This window comes from Podarcis tiliguerta (genome assembly GCF_965153285.1).
Source record: "Podarcis tiliguerta genome assembly, chromosome: 4".
NCBI lineage: Eukaryota > Metazoa > Chordata > Lepidosauria > Squamata > Lacertidae > Podarcis > Podarcis tiliguerta.
In genome coordinates this window covers 63,749,749-63,763,859 of record NC_139537.1, presented here as the reverse complement: position 1 = coordinate 63,763,859, position 14,111 = coordinate 63,749,749, and the positions used below count along the sequence as shown (strand labels likewise).

At 43.2% G+C, this 14,111-nt stretch overlaps 1 protein-coding gene and 2 long non-coding RNA genes across 6 annotated transcripts in view; 1 reads left to right on the top strand and 2 right to left on the bottom strand.

The window, feature by feature from the left end:
- The window catches only part of ACE2 (angiotensin converting enzyme 2), a 174,988-nt gene that overhangs the window by 89,381 nt on the left and 71,496 nt on the right, over positions 1–14,111 (bottom strand). The gene's annotated exons all lie outside the window — the stretch shown is intronic.
- Positions 89–7,143, top strand: LOC310676809. Of its 4 annotated transcripts, XR_014510755.1 has the most exons (3): positions 1,276–1,584; positions 3,864–4,682; positions 6,801–7,143. It is a non-coding gene; the product is annotated as an uncharacterized lncRNA (long non-coding RNA). The 4 variants fall into 4 exon arrangements; XR_014510756.1 differs by lacking the exons at positions 1,276–1,584; positions 6,801–7,143 and adding an exon at positions 89–1,202 and having other exon boundaries at positions 3,864–5,100; XR_014510757.1 differs by lacking the exon at positions 6,801–7,143 and having other exon boundaries at positions 1,276–1,545; positions 3,864–5,100.
- LOC310676811 lies at positions 9,273–11,192 on the bottom strand. Its single transcript, XR_014510764.1, has 2 exons — positions 10,573–11,192; positions 9,273–10,195 (listed from the first exon to the last, which is right to left on the bottom strand). It is a non-coding gene; the product is annotated as an uncharacterized lncRNA (long non-coding RNA).

Genomic DNA, 14,111 nt, shown 5'->3' with positions numbered 1-14,111 from the left:
GTTCCAGCTTGTCATCGTTAAGCTACGTTTTCTCTGTAACTCTCCCTCTAGTCTTCTCTACACACACACACACACACACACACACACACACACACACACCCTTTTGCATTGCTTCTAGCTGCTTAGTTGGGTATGTTGCTATTAAGCTTCTTAGAAAGCTAGTAACGTGTGAGTAGAACGTAGGAACATAGGAAGCTGCTTTGCACTGAGTCAGACCACAGCATCGTCTGCATCAACGGGCAGGCTTAGTCCCGCAACAGAGTGATATGCAAGCCTAAAAGCGGACACGGAAGCATTTTCATTTCTGCAACGGCTGCAGTCCTGAACTCATTCACTTGGAGAAAAGTCCCACTCCACTCAGAAGGATTTGCTGGTGGTGTTAGCACAATCTGTCCCAGGATATTCCAGCTAGCCAAATAGTGCTTCACTGTCAGGTTTCCTCTATTCCGTGTTATATGTGAACTGTCAGAATTTTCTCAAGTTCTATGGGTTCTTCTGCCCAGGATTCAAAAGTTGCCTGTAACAATGCAGTAATGCAGTACTGAGTGTAGCCTTTTCCTCACCACCAGTCACTTTGCACAACTCTCAAGCCTCTCAAGCAAGTAAACGCAAGGCAGTGCACTACCTTATTTAAGGTCCAGCAACCCCAGAATGACGGGAAATGACTCTTCATGCAATTGTGTCAGAGGACAGTCTGCATTAGACTTTTGGACTAAGACTGGAGAGACCTAGGCTCAAATTATTTGTCTTGAAGCTCCCAGGTGACCAGGGGCCATCATTCTCAGCTTCACAGGAGGATAAATTGCAGGAGGTAGAATCAAGTAATGCTTTAAGCTCAGGGAAGGGCTGGATATAAATGTAATTGATAAATACTCAAATTTAGCATAAGGAGTGCCATAAAGGACGTGTAGGAATGGCAACACATCATGTTTTAGGATCTGTGACAGCCTTTAATTTTGAGAGCAATATAGTTTTCTGGAAATGAGCTTAGTTGAGGCAGATGTGATGCCATGATTATCTATTTATGGCATTTTAAGATTAATGATACTGAAGAACATATAAGCAATATGATACCCAGCCATACCTACAGCACAGGCAAGCAAAAATATGCTGATTTTAACCCAAATTGCATCCAATCCTTTGTCAGGAAGATTGTGAACTGAACAGGATTGTGCCTAAGAGTTTAATCCAGACTTGGCCATGTTTAAAGTTGACCCACTGAAATCAATGGAATTTAAGTTGATTGTGATTCTCCTCTAAGCGTGAGAGAAAAAGAAGCCTGACATGGGAGGAACTACATCTCTAAAATAGCTGCCAAAAAAGGGATTCAAATTGCCCAAAGGAAATGCTAAAATCAGGGTTGGCTCTAATATTAGGTAAAGGGAAGCAACCACTTCGGGCAGCAGACACTGATGGTGGGAGCAGCAAGGACAGCCCTTTGGCTATCCCCAGCTGCATATGTTTCACTGTCCTGGCTATCGTACACAATCCTGTTGCTCTCAGATGCAGTGGAAGATGGAACACTATGCCATCAACACTGCTGAAGTAAGATTCAAGTGCAAGTTCACTTGGCTTCTGCACATGGTGTGGACAGAGGAGGGGTGCCATCTTATGCACAACTTCGGGGGGAGGGATGCATTGTGTTGCAGAACCGTTTCTCTTCATGTTGTGCTCTGGAGATGTGGTAGGATATAAATCCAATCAGGGGTTCCCAAACTGTGGTCTGCAGACCACCAGTGGTCCACAGGCTTTATTCAGGCTCATCACATCGATTTTAGCACAGCGCATTACATTTGCTACAACAGGCAGAAAAATAATTAAGTTGTTTAAACAAATCCCTCAGCAATTTTCAAGTGGTCCATGGCAGGGAAGATTTGGTCGCTACTGATCTAAACTGTAAAAAATGCAAGCATTTGGAAAAAGAGTACTGGCAGGGCCAGCCCACACATAGGGCAAGGTGAGGCAACCGCCTCTGGAGGCAGAATCCACAGGGACAGCAGACCCAGCCTCCAAGGAACGCATTGCCTGCTGTCACTGCCACTGCCACAGTGGTGCAAGTTCTGCCTCTCCAGCAGCACCCCTAATGCCACCTCTACCACAGTCTGTTAACGAGTAGGAGGCATTGCTGGCTTCCTTGTTCTCAATGTAGATCTTTATTCCCCTGTTGTTCCCGATGTAGATCTTTATTCTCCCCTTGTTCCTGATGTAGATTTTGTGGTTTGCCTCAGGTACCAACCTGTCTTGGGCCAGCTCTGGGAACTGGATTGGATGGAGAATCAAATTTCTACTACCAGAGCGATTTGAGAAGGGAGAGGAAGTCATTCTCAGTTTGATTCCCATCAGGGTTAAAGGAATTAGCTCCAGTGTAGTAATTTGAACATTAAAATCAAGATTTCTTTTGAAATTATTTATCTGATCCTCAAGGGTGTCTTGAACATTAGACACATATTAGTTAATTTATACTCCATAAAGCTTAACATCCTCATTTTGTACAGTTTTTCTAATCACGTTACTCATCTCCCGATATTTATAGTCTTTTACAAGATAATTTTAGGAAGATAAGAATCAAAATCTCTAGTGCTTTTTAGGATCTTATTTAATCTCATTTATGAATGCATGCAGTTTCCCCCCAGTCCTTAATCATCATGCAGTAGTGTGTTAGAAGTATTTTCAATAAAGCTTCCACAGTTACATTTTAATTGTTCACTGGTAAATAGAAATTAGACTTAAGACATTTACGGTAATTACGAAGAAATACCCTTTTTGTCACCTATCTATGTAGACTGCTAGTAGGGAGTGTTTTGAGTGCACTGCGAGGTTTTAGAGGAAAATAATCAGAGTGAAGAACCCAGCCATTGAGACTGGAGTCCCGTATATCCTTATCTAGGAATAAGCATAACTGAGCTTACTTCTGAGTAGATGTGTATATAATTGTTCTGATAGTTGTTTCTGACCTACTATTATTAATTTCATATATGAACTGCTTCCCAGGATGCATCTTGATCTCAAAGTGACTTTACAATACTATATATATATACCTACCAACTGCATTTATGGAAAAAGTTGCATATAAAAACAATTGCATATATAAAAACAATTTCAAATCTAATAAAGATAGCAATTGGGATAAAAATTTCCATTTAGAAGGCTTGTTGAAAGTGAATAGTCTTTAGCAGGTGCTAAAAAGACAATGGAGATGGTGCCTGTCTGATAGACCAAAGGCCTGATTCTGGCACAGTTTGGAACAGACATCCTGATAAGATGGTATCTGTAGGACACCCTCCTGCAAAGCACAGTGATCAGCTGAATATGCATTTCTTGACACCTGCCCCCCCAGGGCCAGGGATTATTGACCCATTCGCTGCTACTTTAGGACTCAGAGATAGTTGGAGGACTGTGATTGAAGTGCACAGCACACCTTCCTGTTAACAAGCAGATTTAATGAACATTGATTAGAACACATACCAAGTCAATAGTGGTCAGAACTGATTGTGCTCAATTAAAAGGGGGAGGGTAGAAAACAGATCAAATAGGAAATGCCCAAAGTTTTAAGCACCTATTCTTGCAAACCACGAAGGGCCAGCCAATCCAAATTATGAATACCACTACTCCATGTTCTTGGTTCTGCAGAGACACTGTACATTCAGACTTGCATTTGAATATCGTTTATTCTACAAGTAACGAGGCACCTTGCCCTTTGTTTGCCATTCAAATTCTAGCTCTAATAGCTTTTTGTTTGCATTTTGCAGGGGACGGCATAATCTTTGGGTATGACTAGTAATTTTAACATGCTGTTTATGAGAAAAGAAGGCAGAGTGCCTAGCATAATCTGCAACCTGCCTCTGTTTGTGCTCCACTTCCAGATTTCCTTTGAAGAATCTCGTACTTCTTTTGACCTGTGTCAAAGTCTCAGATTATTGCTGTTTCTGGCTGTTGCTCACCCACCTCTTCCCCTGTCAAGAAGTCTTACTGCCAAGGTAAATTTGTGCTTCCTCCTGCCAGACACTTTACCTAATTTTGTCTCAGAGCCTTGGCTACTTCACAACCCTGGCTCACAACCCCATACCCCTTCAGCGCACTACATCAACTTTATTGTGGTTGCGTATTGGTGCACAGATGCAATTGCCCAAATTCATCGATTGTTAAGAAAATCAAAGACCCTGAACCTGCAATTCTGCCACTCCTGCTACTCATGCACACATGGAAATATTCCATTGAATGTCCCATTTAGGTGGAAATAATCTAAAATTCAATCTATTCTACACCTCCACAGTAGACAGAAAATCGGTCTGTCTACATTTTCTGTTCCTGCATTTCAGCATTGTCCCATGTGGACACACCACCACCCTTATATGCACAAAAAGTGTTTGAGCAACGACAATGGAGACGTGCTGATCTAAAATTATAACAAGGACGGCTTTATCAAGAATCATCTTTGTGCTCCCTTCAGTCCCATTTCAACAACTTAAATAACTGCTCTGTTTTGTAATTGGTGCTGTTAAAATGTCATGAACTGATCAGACCTGATCGTGTTGCCTAGTAGCTTTCAGAAGACGGAGTGCTGATTGGAATCTATCTGTGTGGTTTTGAAGGAAGCCACTCCTGGTTAAAGAGAGAGTTCTATGAAAGCTTCCTTAGGAACAGGGAGAACAGAACTAAGGGGCATACAATACTGATTTCAGGTAAGTAATGCAGATGCAAAAATGTGCCTCGTTACATTAACAAACTGCAACAACTAAAAGCCATCCGCATGCAGTCAAACAATCTCCTTTCTCAAATTTTGACTTCTGCCTTGTGGATAGATTGACCAGCAGTCTACAGATGACGCACTAAAGATTAAAATGCAAACTAAGAGCTAGTTCTCATCGCCTTTTGTCATAACGTAACAGGTGCAGCACTAAACGTGTGCTTCACTTTTGAGGGTAGAAAAAGAGACGTGGAATTTCTGCCGTGCAAGACTGAACCTGCTGCGATGCAAGCAGAAATGGCACTGAAAGGGAACACAAACATTAAGGTCAAAATGGCTTGTTCTGAAAGGGTTGCCTTATGTTAATACAGTAGTTTAAAAATGAAATTACATGCATTAGGCTGGCACAAAAATGTGGCTGTTGTCTAATATGTAAGAGTAGCAATTAATAACAGAACACCTGGCACCTTGACTATTATTCTGCTGCCAGCTCTGACATTTCTAATAGCATTATGTGGTTGCTGGGGTGTTTGGTTGCTTTAAAAAAATGTGTTTTGTACTTTTGTTTTGTTTGTCATTGGGAACAAGTAGATCCTGCAACAAAACATTGCCGTATCCTTTGTCAGAATTTCAGCCATGTCCTTTTCCGAAATGCTGAATTCCTTTCCCCTTTCCTAGTTTTTCTTTTCCCTCAACAATAGTTGGTCAGCATTTTGTGGCCATTGAGAATGCTCAGTTCCTATTAGGATGGGGGGGGGGGGTTTGGGGGGGGGAGGGTTTCTTTCCCTTATGTTTTTTGCCCCCATGTAGGATGTTTTGTACTGCCATCTTGGTGTTTCTCTGACACAGTGATACCTGCCTCTTGTGTGTGGACGATGCCATTTTAATTACAAAATGATCCACGCCAATTCACAAAGTGTGGAAACCAGAGGATGGTTACGATGTAGTCACCCAGTGAAACTGATTGGTGGATTAGGGACAGACAAGTGAAAGTACATTTTAAAAGCCACCCACAATTTCTCCTCCCAATTTCCCCTCTCTCCGCCTTTGAGAGGCAGATCTAAACCATCCTCCCAGGTACCATATGATCACAGCTTTAGTTGGTCACTTCTGCAAGCAGATTGCTGGTCTGGATTTGGTAAAGTCATGTGATATGACTTTGCGTTTGCTTCTGACATGTGACCCGTGTCATTTTTATGAAGACAGAAACTACCAAGCCAAACAGATCCAAGTCGTGTCGGGCCTGAGTTATTGTAACATCACACAAGAATAATAGAACCATAGAACCATATAATTTTACATTTGGAATGGACCCTGATTATCATCTAATACAGGAGTCAGTAAACTTTTTCAGCAGGGGGCCATTCCACTGTCCCTCAGACCTTGGGGGGGGTGGATTATATTGGGGGGGGGTGAACGAATTCCTATGCCCCACAAAATAACCCAGAGATGCATTTTAATTAAAAGCACACATTCTACTCATGTAAAAACATGCTGATTCCTGGACCGTCTGCGGGCCAGATTGAGAAGGCGATTGGGCCGGATCCGGCCCCCAGGCCTTAGTTTGCCTACCCCTGATTTAATTATACAACCCCCTGTCTTAGTATGACAAATCTCCTATTCTCTTTTGTATAGGCAAGCAACATACTAAAAGTGATCTGCATCTTTGCTGAGAGTAAAAAAAATAACCTTGATGAGACGTAATGCATATAGACTTCCTTGCCATTAGGAGATTTTAAAGGACTGACGCGTACTAAGCAGTTCCTCCCATTTTCCCACACGCCCCTTGCCAAGTCCAGGGCTTTTATTTCATTTGTATCTATGATGTAGTCTAGCAAGCCCCATTAAGGAAACGATATTGCCTATTCAACAGCATGAATCTTCCCTGTGTCACTAGACCTTGACCAGCTCATTATTAGTGGAATGGAGCCAGGGAGAGAGACAGAGTGTTTTCTCAAACATGTGAGGCGAGTGCGTCAGAGCTGTGGAGCAGGCTATTAACAGGGGTTTGTCCTTTGGTGAGGACCTCCTTTCCTCTCCGGCAGCTTTCTGAGCTGAACTTAAGACCCTTATTACAGATTCATGAATGAATGATTTTGATTTATTTTGGCAGCGTCTGGAAGCATCGCAGTCCCGTGGAAGCAAGAACAACCAGCCATTTGTGCAAAATAAGAATGTCATTAGAATGCACCTTTTAGCAGATCAGCATTAAGCAGTAGAGAAAACAGCAACCAAGGCCCAGAAGATCGTTTTTTGTGTCTTTGTTATGGGTAAACAGATCAGGTCTTAGCTTAGCATTCCTTGAAATGGTTACCTATATCATGTGGTAAATTCAAATTTACTCAAATACACAGTGGTACCTCAGGTTACAGACACTTCAGGTTACAGACTCCGCTAACCCAGAAATAGTACCTCAGGTTAAGAATGTTGCTTCAGGATGAGAACAGAAATCGCGCAGCGACGGCAGTAGCAGGAAGCCCCATTAGCTAAAGTGGTACCTCAGGTTAAGAACAGTTTCAGGTTAAGAACGGACCTCCGGAACGAATTAAGTTCTTAACCTGAGCTACCACTGTATTAGCATTTCAGTGAGAAACATCCATCATCACATCAGCAGATGTCTCCTTCCTTCCCTTCCCTCCCCCTGCATCTTTTATGCCCTTCGAATCCTCTCCGGAGGGTCCCCTAACCCTCTGAAGCACAATTTGAAGGTATACAGGAGGGGGAATTCATTCCTCCAATTGTGTCTATTCTGTTACTGGATGGCCACCATTGGATTTCACTCAGTGGTTTGGGATTAGGCTGTTTGGAGCCCTACCTTCTCTCTCGCGTTCCTGCCAGTGCCCAAACACAGTGAAAGCATCTCAGATGCCTTGTTTTACATCCCATTGCCATAAGAGACTTGGTTGATTGGGAGCCAGGACAAGGCCTTTTCAGTTGATGTTCCCAGAGGTTTGCATTTGAAAGTGTATTGGCGAAGCACTCTGTTTGTTGGCTGCTAAGACAACTTGGGTTGCAGTTGCTTACAAAACGGGGGTCCCTCCTTTAACACTTACAAAGAATCATAATGCAATTTCTCCTCCATTCCCTTATCAGATATCTGAAGCATTTATCTGTGCTTTCACACCTTTATATCTGTAACTTTTACAAAAGCTAAAAAGTAATAAGAAACATAAATGTCTCGAGTAATAAAAACCCAGGACCTCCATACACACAGCCCAGACTTACGCTCCAGGGAGGTCATTCTGGAGCTGCAAACACAGTGGTTTGACTTCACCCCTGGGGGCAGACTCCATGGCATCTCAAGACAGATGCATGCCAACAACAACAACAAAGCCTACACATAAAATAAGGTGAAAACCAAAATCTGCAATAATGGCAATTAAATTAGTATCATGCAAGCAAATAAAGCAAGTGGTGCAACATGATGATGATGATTTTTTGGGCCATTTGACATGCTAGACTGGAAACAGCAAAAACGCTTTTCTTCTCTCTGTCACAAAAGTGCGTGTTGGTTTTTCTGTCTGTTATGACTTAAGAGTCCAAAGCGATGCTTTAGATTTAGAAACTGCATTGCTCCATGTTAACTGGCTAGGACAGTTCAATGTAAAAAGCCACCATGTGGCTCATCACATTTGCCAGTAGCATGGGGCAAAGGAAATGACAGGCACACCTTCTAGAACCAAGCCCTTGAATTGGATACCTTTCTAAACTAGAAGCCCTCCTATGGCCAGTGTGAAGATGTGTGAGGGGTCTTTTTTGTCAACAGCAACCTTAGACACAAAGGGTAGCTACATACATCAAAAGTACTTTGTTGTTAGCTCTCCCACGTTGCACACTCCAGCCAGCATAAAATATGTATATGAGAATGAAACTGGTAGCCAAAACTCCAAGAATATTGTTATCTTTACTTCTCAACTTCCCACCATCTGTTCACCTGTTATAAAACATCCTGACAAACCGTGCCAGATGAAGCTGTTTTTCATCTCTGTGTGCAGCCAGCTGCCATTAGCATTGCACAAACCTGGCCGGGCACAGAAAAATATTCATAGGATGATTGGCTTAAATCTCCGCTGTAGGAGAAAATGATTTTTTAATGCAGTGACAGATGTCTTGTGCTGGCAGGTGCTCAGTTTGACAGCGTATCTTGGACCTGGACTGTTGACTTTATCGTTGACTGTAGCATGACAAACAGAACCTTTTGATCTACATATAGGCACACAGATCACATAAAACGCGTTTCCCTCTGTTGAGATATCCCTTTTTAATCTGTAGGTGGAGGGTTTTCTGAAAGATAATTTATGCTTTCATATGGCCCTTGTTTTCTTGAGGCATACAAATTAAAACCACGAGTATCTTGCAATAATGTCTTTCAGAATCCTACTTTAATTTAGAGCTCTGAGCGCTACTTACATATTAATTAACATTTCTTTGCTGAGAAAAGAAAAATCCCATGCTGGGTTTGTGGTAAGAATGTCAGAGAAGTCGGTTGAAAATGGGCTATCAGGCAGATTTCCTTCTGCCCATTCTGCTCCTGCTATGAATTATATTTATCTTAGTTCTCTACAACAAAATGGTTTTTTTTAAAAAAAAAAATATGCCCATTATACATACATCCATTGCTTTGTAATGTGTGCTATTTACATATTCATGGAAGTACAGTTGCTGCTGTCCTGAAAGGTGCTTTATTCTTTTTTCCGGAAGTGTTTGTTGACATGCAAGTTGTTTGTTTTGTAGATTGGTTGTTGCTGGGGCAGACTATAAATGCTAAAGCTGCACTCTCACTATACTCCAAAGCAAATCCTACTGAATTCAATGCAGCTTACTTCTAGGTATGCAGGGCGTAATCTGCTTTAATTGCAGCCTTAATTTGCTTCCTGCTGTGAATTTTAAAAACTAAAGGCATGCATGCATAGTTCATTATTCTTTTCACATGGACATTAGCTTGAGCGGTTTGTTTCAGCACCCAGCTATGTTCTGAATAAAGTACACATTTATGAATTAAAACACTACAGTGCAATGAAAACATGGACTTATATGGTTAAGCGGCAGGAGTAAATCATACAATTCAGGACACAAGGAGCAAGATATCAACAGGGTGATAAACTGTTCCTCCCTGATGCCTGAGGAATGGAAAGAAGATGGGATAACAAGCTTAAACTGTAGTGAACTGTGAAATCAAGCTGGCAAAATGCGATGAAATTCTAATTCCACATTAGTAAGACCCATTGAATTCAATGGGCATGCAAAGGCACGTTCCTGAACTGTCTCCTGAGATAGACAGGTGCCTACCTAGGTGCTTAGAATTGCAGCCATAAATGACTTTGTGATGGGTCATTAGCTGCTTCATTAACTTTGTATTTGAGATGCCATTGTCTTTGCTGCAAAAGACTTAAGAGCATCATCCCACTGTAAATGTATTAACTTTGAAAGGGAACATGCTAGGCCCATTGACATATAGCTGTATGGGAAACACACAGGAAGGTATATTTTACATCAAGGTATAGTGACCTGCACGGGACGTGGGTGGCGCTGTGGGTAAAACCTCAGCGCCCAGGGCTTGCCGATCGTATGGTTGGCAGTTCGAATCCCCGTGGCGGGGTGAGCTCCTGTCTTTCGGTCCCAGCTCCTGCCCACCTAGCAGTTCGAAAGCACCCCTAAGTGCAAGTAGATAAATATGTACCGCTTTATAGCGGGAAGGTAAACGGTGTTTCCATGTGCTGCGCTGGTGCCAGCTCGCCACAGCAGCTTCGTCACGCTAGCCACGTGACCCGGAAGTGTATCCGGACAGCGCTGGCCCCTGGCCTCTTAAGTGAGATGGGCGCACAACCCTAGAGTCGGACACGACTGGCCCGTACGGGCAGGGGTACCTTTACCTTTATAGTGACCTGCTATGAATGGTCCTTCATGCCACCCATATGAGGACTTCACTGCTCTCCTAGGCAGTCGTTAGCCTTATTTTGCTAAATTAGTTACCTTGTCCACTTGCCACCTGAAATGCCTGCAAGAGATAGCATGCAGCTCTACGAAATTGGGAGGATCCTAGCCTTAATATCTGCAAGAGATAGCGGCTACATTGGGAGAATCCCATGGGCGTTAGAGTTATTCTTTGCAGCTGTAGCCCAGATCATGTGGCCCACACCACGTGTGGGGAATTCAGCTACCGTAAGTCATCATGAGACAGGCAAACAAACTTTGGAGAACCTGGGAGCTGAGCGTCAGCAGACCTACAGGCCTGGGGTGCTGTGTGACCCAGTGGCTACAGTGGGGTGCTATCCACTGCTATCTCTTTGCGGCTCTCAGCAGTATACCTGAATGAGCGTCTTCACTCCCATCGTTCAGCCCAGACACTGAGGTCCAGCTCCAAGGACCTTCTGGTGGTTTCCTCCCTGCGAGAAGTGAGGTTATGGGGAACCAGGCAGAGAGCTTTCTTAGTAGTGGCGCCCACCCTGTGGAATGCCCTCCCATCAGATGTCAAGAAAATAAACAACTACAGTAGTCTAGTTACGAACTTAATTTGTTCCGGAGATCTGTTCTTAACTAGAGGTGTGCTTTCCCTAATGAGGCCTCTTGCTGCTGCTGCGCCGCCGGCACACGATTTCCGTTCTCATCCTGCGGCAAAGTTCTCAACTCGAGATCACTCTTCCAGGTTAGTGGAGTTTGTAACCTGAAGCGTTTGTAACTTGAGGTACCACTGTATCTGACTTTCAGAAGACATCTGAAGGCAGCACTGTTCAGGGAAGTTTTTAATGTTTGATGTTTTATTGTGTTTTGAATATTCTGTGAGGAAACCCAGCCAGATGGGTGTGTTATAAATAATAAATTGTTGTTGTGAATGGAGGCGTTGCTTGCTTGGTACGGTATATTTTCCTGTGTAATCTGCCTGCTGTTTAATAAATCTTAAGGCTTCTTCACCACCTGTGTCTTGTACTGCTTCTGAATCCCATATAAAGAACCCCTCTTGCAGACAATCGTGCACCTGCAGCAGTGACCAGAGGAGGAATGACCGCTGGGAGGAGTGCAGAGAGAAGAACTGGCATGGTGCATCTGCAGCAGCACAACCAGACGCCTGCATCTGCTCCAGCTGCAACAAAACATGTCTCTCCTGTATCAATCTCTACAGCCACAGCAGGTGCTGCAACCTTCCAACAGTTTGACTTCCCCCACAAAGGCGCACTCCTCCATTGGCTCCCGAGACAGATGGATGCCAGCCAACCATCTGTTGATGGCTGAGATATACCTGGGTGTCATGTGCTATGAGCTATGTAAAAACAAACAAACATATATTTCTGCATCACCTGATCATGAAATGGAAGGGAGGTTTGTGCAGAATAAAGCAATTGCAGCAGAATGGATAATAGCTGATGACTGTGTGAATGAACATTGGAATGGACTGGTTTCGCCACAAGTTGCCATGCTAATCTTGTCAGGCTAGCATGGGGATGGGGCGTGGCAGGAAGAAAAGCAACAATAACAAAAGAATGTCCCTTAAATGCATTCCTGGTGGTGGTTGCCAGTTTTATTTCCCATAGTAACTACAGCAATGTTTTCAACGCGAGTTTAACAGGCATCCTGTGCATTTAAATAATTTTTAATTTAATTTTCTATTATTGTGCCAATCTGCTGGAATGCCTATTTAGTACATGGGAATAGCTAGCAACAATCACACAGTATTGTCTCCCAAGACAGACAGGCGCCAACAACAGCAATGTAGAACCCATGAGTTAGTCAGAGGTAAGTTCTACATAATAATCACCTGTAATTAATAAGAATATATTGCTAGCTATGTAACATAGGGAAATAGTAAATCTCACAGATCACAAGCTTAACAGTTATGTACTGAAGTTCTCACCCTGGGCCAGCAGGGGGATACTGTAGATAGTTATGCAAATGAAGGATCGAAAGTGACGTTCAGTGATTGGATAGTTTGTATGCAAATGAAGGATCGAAAGTGACGTTCAGTGATTGGATAGTTTTAGAAAGTTGTTTCAGTAACGAGGTACTAGAGCTCTATATAAGCAGGCTGACTGAGCCCTTCAGTTCAGTTCTGTTTCAGCTTACAAATAAAGAGCTGCTTTGGAAGAATTGCTGTGTCGTCTGATGTGTTCACCCACTACTTAACATTAAATATGAAACTCCAGATTTAGAAGCAGTCTACTTCTGATTATGCTGAATGAAGTTGGGGAGACTAACAACAGAAAATGGCTTAATAAATCTCCCTGTCTTTCTAAGCAGCCTTTGCATTTCAACAAAAATCTCCAGAAGTCTCCCTATCATTGCCAATATACACATCTTTTGGCCTAGGTGGGTGGTATTCTATGCTAGTCCTGCTCAGTTTGTAAACCCATTGAACTTAAAAGACGTTACTGACTTAGGTTCATCAATGTCAATGGGTTTACTCTGAGTAGGACTAGCATAGAAGAAAATATTTTAAAAGGAATCTTTAAGGAAACCTCAAAGCAAATCTGTGGCCCTTGTCCTGTGCCTTGTGGTAAAAAAAACCTGAAATAAAAAGCAAATCCTTTCTTCTTTCCCCTGCAAGCTTGCTAGGGAGAAATTGAGGTTTTCAGACTTGAAAGAGCAAATAGTCACATTAAGAATGCATGGTTTTGATTGACTTAAATAGGGTGGGCAAACAAAGCCCAGTCCCCAGTTTACCTTTATGCCTGGGGGCTTGTGTGGCCTCTGAGAGAAAGGGGCTTTTAAGAAGGAAAAAAATGAAGGTTTTCCTGATTTAATTATTTGTTTGAAAAACATTGGGGTGGGTGGGTACAGCCCCCCCCCCCCGGGGATCCCAAGCCTGCTAGGAGGAAAGGCCTAGTTCCCTCCTGTCAGGGAACTGCCACAAGAGAGCGTCCCGAGATTGGGAGAGGCAGCCCATCTTCTGGGGAAGAGAATCAGCGTAGCACCAGTGGAGAAGGGGGGCAGATGGGGGAAGCGGTGAGGCGGTCCCATGACTCCTTGCCGGGGACCAGCGGGGAGAGTAGAAGTCCTCCGCTGCCTACGCCCTCCTTGCGCAGAAGGCTTTCACGCAGAGAGAGTAGGAGAAGACTAGGCATCAAAGAGCTTCTTTGCTGGAAGAAGTTTAAGAAACGCCCACTGACGGATTCTGCCAGCAATTGAGTCAGCCACGGGTGAGTGGCTGTCCGGACAGAAAGGTTCACTCAGGCAACCCAGCCAGGTGTTTGTACCGGCTTACGCACGAGCAACCCCTAGAACCGTTACACCTTCCAAGATTCAAATATATTTATCTTGCACCAGCAGCTTGTGATGCAAACATAGGATATAAATCTTGCTAATTTATTTTATTGATATACAGGTAGGAACAACATATTTTCTGAGCCCCATGAGACAGATATGTAGAATATAGCTTTTGGGAATCTGTGCCATGGATAAGAATTGGACACAGGAATAGATAAGAGCATTA